This window comes from Pseudophryne corroboree, chromosome 11 (assembly GCF_028390025.1).
Source record: "Pseudophryne corroboree isolate aPseCor3 chromosome 11, aPseCor3.hap2, whole genome shotgun sequence".
Taxonomy (NCBI): Eukaryota; Metazoa; Chordata; class Amphibia; order Anura; family Myobatrachidae; genus Pseudophryne; species Pseudophryne corroboree.
In genome coordinates, this window is record NC_086454.1 from 215,893,087 (window position 1) to 215,900,147 (window position 7,061).

General features: G+C 52.7%; 1 pseudogene; it reads left to right on the forward strand.

The window, feature by feature from the left end:
• Positions 1–1,732: 1,732 nt before the first annotated feature.
• On the forward strand, positions 1,733–1,837 carry LOC134971031 (U2 spliceosomal RNA; annotated as a pseudogene).
• The last annotated feature ends 5,224 nt before the right edge of the window (positions 1,838–7,061 follow it).

The window sequence follows — 7,061 nt, forward strand, 5'->3', positions numbered from 1 at the left end:
TATTTATTGACCCTCCCCTTATATGTGTATGTCTTTCAACAAAGCTTCGGGCTTGTGATTCCCTCATTTTTTTACACTCCACACCCATAGCTTTATTAACTGTTGTATTATTGTATAGTTTAAATGTATAGTGCAGTTCATGATTTATAGTGTAGGCTGGCCTGTGCTGTAGTTCTTGAATGTACTATACCGTCAGCATTTGTATTGTGTTTTGGCTGTGCTGTAACACGGTACTTATGTGTGTAATGTTTATGTATGTTTTTTTGCTTCTTTATGTCAATAAAGACTGCTTTTTCAATCCAATATCTGAAAACAATCAATGTTTATCTTTGATGGCAATAGAAGTGGTATGATATTTACTGCTTTTGAAAGCCAATATCTGATATGTCCCCTATCTGGGAACCATATATTAAATGGCTTTTCAGAAAAGGGAGATGGGAGAAGAGCTTTCAGTACTTGTAGGACCGATGCACATTTCCTATTCTAGCCTCCAAAAACAGATTCAGTTGCATTTTCCAGCGTGTTTTGGATGCGCCTTTGCAAATGTCTTACATCGACAAACTTATTTAGTACTATTTTGCAAATAGGGTTACATTGTCGCAACATTGTGTTCCCTAATTGCATTATTTTTTAAATGCAACAATTGATAAAGACACCTGAAAACTGCTCTGTGGAGTCTTATTTTGTGTCTACTTCTTATCTACATTTAATTCCCTACCTCTAATCAAGGCATTTTTAAATGCTGAGGGCTGCCAGGACGTGAGGCCTACCTAGACTTTAGATCTGAATTCGAATGTACTTGTGAACTAACTTAATTTCCTACTTCTAAAGTCATTCCTAAATTCAATACTTACATTAATCCTGTAGTTGGACATTTTGGACTTTCGATTGTGGGCATTGTTTTGTGCCAAGATCAGCAGCAGGTGGTGTGCATTTGTTGGAAAGGCATCGAAGACCTCCGATATGCTGCATCTCCTGATGTGTGTCTCCCTCAAGTGGCTGTCAGCAAATGCATGCTAGACACCCCATTCCAAGCTGAGTGTGACATCACGGAACATGCATCATAGAACAGGCATGCTAGAACATGGGTCTTCAACCTGCAACCCTCCAGCTGCGGTGGAACTACACATCCCAGCATGCCCTGCCTCAGTTTTAGCATACCTTAATAGCAAAACTGTGGCAGGGCATGCTGAGATGTGTAGTTTCACAGCAGCTGGAGGGCCACAGGATGAAGACCCAAGCCGCAGGTACATTGAATGCTAGCAAGCTGAATGTTTAAATCCTTTTTGTTCCACAGCATTCCAATGCGGAAGATTCCATGGAACCAGAGATCCTTCCATTGAGAAGGACATGCTGCCTGGATGACTGCACTGTGCAAATTAAATCACGGAGCCAGTTGGCTTGTGGGTGGCTCTGGTGACTGGGTGGTTGGGTGGACGGTGTGTCGGAGGTGGAGCATATGCAAATGATTGTGTATCATCCAGCTAGTAAGAGAGAAAACTCATGCAGGAGTGTGCCTGCTTGTCAGTGGGTTATGCACCTTGCCAGACGTCAAATCTACATGGAGCAGCTGGAGGGGACAAGAGCAGGTTTGCAAAATATAGATAGAAGAGCATATATGCTGGCGCATTCTCCATGATTGTGTCAGCTAATGTTTTGGTGCACTGCACTTTCCTCCACCCCATTTCAGCCTACAGCTAATTTTTAGCCGTTTTGGTTAAGATCAAGTGTAGTCGCTTCTCAGCCTTTTGGCTAAGATCAAGTGTAGTATCTGTTCTTATCAGTTCACGCTGACTGACGGTGCTACCTTGTTTCTTGGACCGACAATTGTCCTTCTCAGGGCTAAGCTGCACCCGGGCCGAGAAGCCAGAAAAATCGAAGCCGAGACTGCGAGGAGAAGGAGAAGATCGCTTGAAGAGGGTGAAGATTTGCATCGCTCCCCAGCTACAGCAGAGGGTTAGACTTGTTTGCTCTGCCCTCTGGAGAAGATACCCCCCTCCGCCAGCAAGACTGCGTGGAGAAAAGGGACTTCGCCGGAGAAGCTCTGCAGCGCCCCCTACCTGCACTGGAGGGCTAGACTTGCTGGCTCTGCCCTCTGAAGCGACCGACCGCCTCTCCTCCTCCCGACGACAGCGCTGATCCTCCGCCCCGCCTTCTACGCCAAAAGGATCCGTGAGTATGGCCACCGCTGCCCCAGCCGCCGCTGTTCCAGCCCCCGCTGCTCCAGCCCCAGCTGCTCCAGCCTCTGCCTCCACTCCGGCCACCCTCGCCAAGAAGAGCCAGGCCAAGACGGCGAAAAAAACCGCCAAAGCCCCCACCGGATCGGCCGCACCCAGCGCCACAACCCCTGCAGCAACGCCGCCAGCGGCACCCACCCAGGTGAGCACCAAGGACAAACCGACCCTGGAGCCCTGGATGAGGCATACCGTAGTGATGAAGCTGAAGGAGGTGGACGGACGGATGCCGGACATGACGGTGGAGACCTTTGGGAAGAAGATGATCCTGGACCAGGGGTTCTCGACCGCTGAAACCCTCAGCATCCAGAATTACCTGAAGGGGATCTTCTACGTCACCTTCGCCTCCCTTGCCATCTGCAAGAGGTACTGGGAGGCAGTGAAATCGGCGAGACCCGAATCCCCTTTCTCCCGCTTTGTGGGCAATTGCCCTATTCAAAGAGAGGAAAGGCGGGTGACGGTTTCAATGAGGAACCCACACACGCCCATCAAGGACATCGTCACCTTCCTCAGCCGGTTCTGTACCGTCAAGAAATACCCCACAAGGGTTCTGGATGGGAACAGCTTCTGGACTGGAAAGTGGGCGGTGATCGTCGTCCTGCAGAAGGACACCTCGTGCCCAGAAGGAGTCAAGCACCTCCCCCAGTGCTTCTCCCTGGGGGGATCCCAAGGACTTCTCCACTACGCCGACCAGCCACGCAACTGCAGGAAGTGCGGCGGAACGGGCTACGTGATGAAGGACTGCAAGGTCCCGGCATGCAAGAATTGCCACATGGCCAGCCATGAGACAAAAGACTGCCCCACGAGGAAAACCTGCAACCTGTGCGGCAAAGTGGACCACGTCTACAGGGACTGCCCGAGTAGGTCGAGAACCTACTCAGCCGTGGTGACCGGACGTGCCAACCCTGCCCTCAAGCTGCTGCCCTCTGCTACGCAGAAGGAAAAGAAACCGCAGGAGGGTAAGAAACCTAACCCCACCCCTCTCCCATCCTCCCTCACCACCTCCCTCCCCATCTCCACCAGCCCACCCCCTGCGACAGTGACTCCCATCCCTACCACTGTCGCAACCCTCCCTGACCCCTCCTCCGACTCTCCTACCCAGCCCATTGTCTCTCCCAACCCAGCCACCCCTGCCCCCCCTGACCTTTCCTAACAGGAAGATTTCCCCTCCCTCCCCCCCCCTCTTACTCCAACTGCAGGTGCTGAGAAGACACGGAACTGCAAGAGGAAGGAGCTCGACAGCCCGTCTGCGGACTCCGAATCCTCTAAGAAACTGGCGGTCGAGCTGACCCCACTGGAAGAAGAAATAGAGGCGCTGGCGGAGGCAATCACCATGGAGGAGGAGGAGGAGCTGGAGGCCAACGTCGCCTTACTCGACCAGATACTGGGAGACAACTCACCGCTACCCGAGCAGGGGACCCTGGCATCCGATGCCGAGGAAGCCCCGCCCGACGGAGTGGTAACGTAAATGTAGAACTGTTGCCTAACCTCTCTTTTTTCCCCAACTAATGGCGTCATTTTCAATTTTCACCATTAATGTGAGGAGTATTAAGGATAAGCTTAGAAGACAGTCTGTGTTTACTTTCCTAGATAGCCAGAAATGTGATGTGTACATGTTGCAGGAATGCTCTCTTCCTTTCTCCAAGTCCTACAAACATCTGGGCAGGCAGTGGTCTCACGGCGCCTCCTATTGGTCCGGTGGGGGTGAGTGTAAGTCTGCAGGGGTCGCCATTCTCATTAGGGGAAGCCTCTTCACGCTAGATTCTGTTCAGGAGCTCGTCTGCGGCAGATTGCTTATCGTAGACGGCTCCTGGGCAGGTGAGCCTATTAGGCTTATCTGCGTGTACGCCCCCCCTTTCAAGAATGAGCGTTTGGAGCTTTTCCAGACCCTGCGACCGCAGCTCGCAACCACTAGGGCGGTAGTGATGGCAGGAGACTTCAACTGCACCATGGAAGAGGATGGACGCAGCACCAGCAACTCTACCAAGCTTGATGTGACGTCTAAACTGCTCATAGAAATGGTGACCGAAGCATCACTGCGGGACGCTATGGGCTCCATGGGGTCCGGCTCCGTGAATTATACATGGAGCCGCCCCGATGGCTCTGTGCGTTCCCGCATTGACTTTGTGTTTACCTCTAGAACAGTGAAGCAGACCAGGCATTCCATGGTCCCCTGCTTCTTCTCAGACCACAGGGCCATTCTCTTCCAAGGAGTCCTGGGTAGCGGTTTCGCACCTGGCCCAGGATCCTGGAAGTTGAATTGTGCCCTGCTGGAAAGAGAGGATGTGCTGGCGGAGCTGAAGGATGCCTACATCACATGGAAAAATGACAAATGTTATTTTGAATGCATGAGCGACTGGTGGGAATATGCTAAGGCTAACATTCGCAGTTTCTTTCAGGTTAAAGGGAGACAACAGGCGTGCGACCGAAAGAGGAACTTCAAGAGGCTGCAAAGACATCTGCAGTCCCTGCTGGACCTCCAACGGTGCGGCTGGGACGTGAGAGACGAGCTGGATGAGACCAAAGGGGGCCTGAAAAGGCACTTTGAGGAGGAATCCAGACGTATCGTCTTCCGTTCCAAAGTGGAGAACCTCGAGAAGGACGAGAAATGTAACTCTTTCTTTTTCAGGAAACTCCACTCTGGCCACACGCCCCTGACTGAGCTGCGAGATGAGACCGGCATCCCCAGACAGGGGAAGGAGGGCGTGATGAAAGTCGTCCGCGACTATTACAGCGACCTCTACTCCCCAAAGACTACAGACAGCGAGGAGGCCGATAAGTTCCTGTCAGGTATCACTAATTCTATTGATCCTGCAGGCAAAGCCGCCCTGGATGCTCCCTTGGCGTTGGAGGAGTTGCACTCTGCCGCCAGATCCTTTAGGCAGGGCAGGACCCCGGGCAGTGATGGTCTCCCAGCAGAGCTCTATGTAGCGCTGTGGGACCTCATTGGACCGGACCTGCTCGAGCTGTACGGGGAGATGGTGGTGGAGGGCAAAATGCCCCCATCGCTGAGGGAGGGAATGATCACGATCTTGTATAAGCGTAAGGGGGAGAGATGTGAGCTGAAAAATTGGAGGCCCATCTCTCTCTTAAACGTGGACTACAAGATCCTCGCCAAGGTGCTCGCCAACAGGCTGAAGGCTGTCATCGGACAGATCATTCACCCGGACCAGACCTGCGCCATCCCTGGTCGCAGGATTGCAGACAGCCTCGCCCTCCTCAGAGACACGGTCCATTACATCAAGGATCGGAACGTTCACGCGGCCCTGGTCAGTCTTGACCAGGAGAAGGCCTTTGATCGTGTCTCACATGAGCTGATGGGCAGGGTTCTGCATAAATTTGGCCTCGGTAAAATGTTTTGTACGTATGTTAACCTGATGTACCTTGATATCCACAGCTCGGTGCTGGTGAACGGCTGGAAGACTGACCCCTTTTCCATCTTGTCCGGGGTCAGACAAGGCTGCCCTCTTTCACCTCTTCTTTTTGTCTGTGTTATAGAGCTCATGGCTGTATGCATCAGACGGAATCCAGAGATCAGAGGGATCGCCGCACCGGGTCGTGACCGACGAGAGGCCAAGTGTTCGCTGTACATGGATGACGTCACTGTCTTCTGCGCGGATCATCGTTCGGTGACAGCACTCGTCCAGACCTGCGAGAACTTCGGCCGAGCCTCAGGGGCTAAAGTCAACTGCGGGAAGTCAGAGGCTATGCTCTTCGGAAAGTGGCACCTGTCATCCTCTGCACCATTTCCTTTTGCCATCAAGCCCGACTTCATCAAGATCCTGGGAGTCTGGTTCGGCGGCGAGGGTGCAGCCCTGAGATGTTGGGACGAGAGACTGGCGACTGTTCGCCAAAAGATTGGACTGTGGAGCCTCAGAGATCTTACCATCGAGGGGAAATCACTTGTGCTGCGCAACGAGATTCTTCCCGTTCTGCAGTACACCGCGCAGGCCTGGCCACCCCTGGCAACCGTCTGCAGGGCCATCACGAGGGCAGTGTTTCACTTCATCTGGGGCTCCAAAATGGACAGAGTAAAGCGGTCAGTTATGTACAAGGAGCCCCTCAAGGGTGGAAAGGGTATTCCCGATATCCCCACCATGCTTCGAGCCTTCTTCGTGTGTAACTGCATCCGCAGGACAATGTACGAGAACGTGAACGATTCTGCAGGAAACTCCATGTCCCGTTTCTTCCTCCTGCCTCTTTGGAGGAACCTCGGCTGGGACAAATGGGACAGCTCCATCCCTTACAACTGGAACACTCCGTGGTTCTACCTGGACGTGTCCAAGTTCGTGAGGGAACACCAACTGGAGGGAGTTAAACCTGACTTATGGAAATCGAAGACCATCTACAAGCTCATCAGAGCTAAAGACGATTTGGAGCCGATTCCGGGGCTCCCTTCAGCGACTGCCAAACAGGTCTGGGAGAATGTGGCCTCCAAAAGGCTCACAAACAGACACAAAGACCTGTCGTGGATGGCCATCCAAGGGGGCTTGCCCCTCCGGTCATTCATGCACTCCCGGAACCTGTGCAGGTACAGACATTGCCCCAGGTGCATCATAAATGAGGAAACATCTATGCACCTGTTTTGGGACTGTGCCTGGGCCCAGTTGTTGTTGGACGCCCTGGAAAACGAACTGAAAAACTCTGTGCCAAGGAACTGTCTCACGTACCATTCGGTACTCTACGGACTATTCCCTGGCACCCACACCGTTGGGGCGATCCAGGAAGCCTGGCGCCTTATGAACTGTGTTAAGGACGCTTCGTGGCTTGCCAGGAACCGCCTCATTCTGAGGAGGGAGAGGATGTCCATCCAGGACTGTTGCAGGC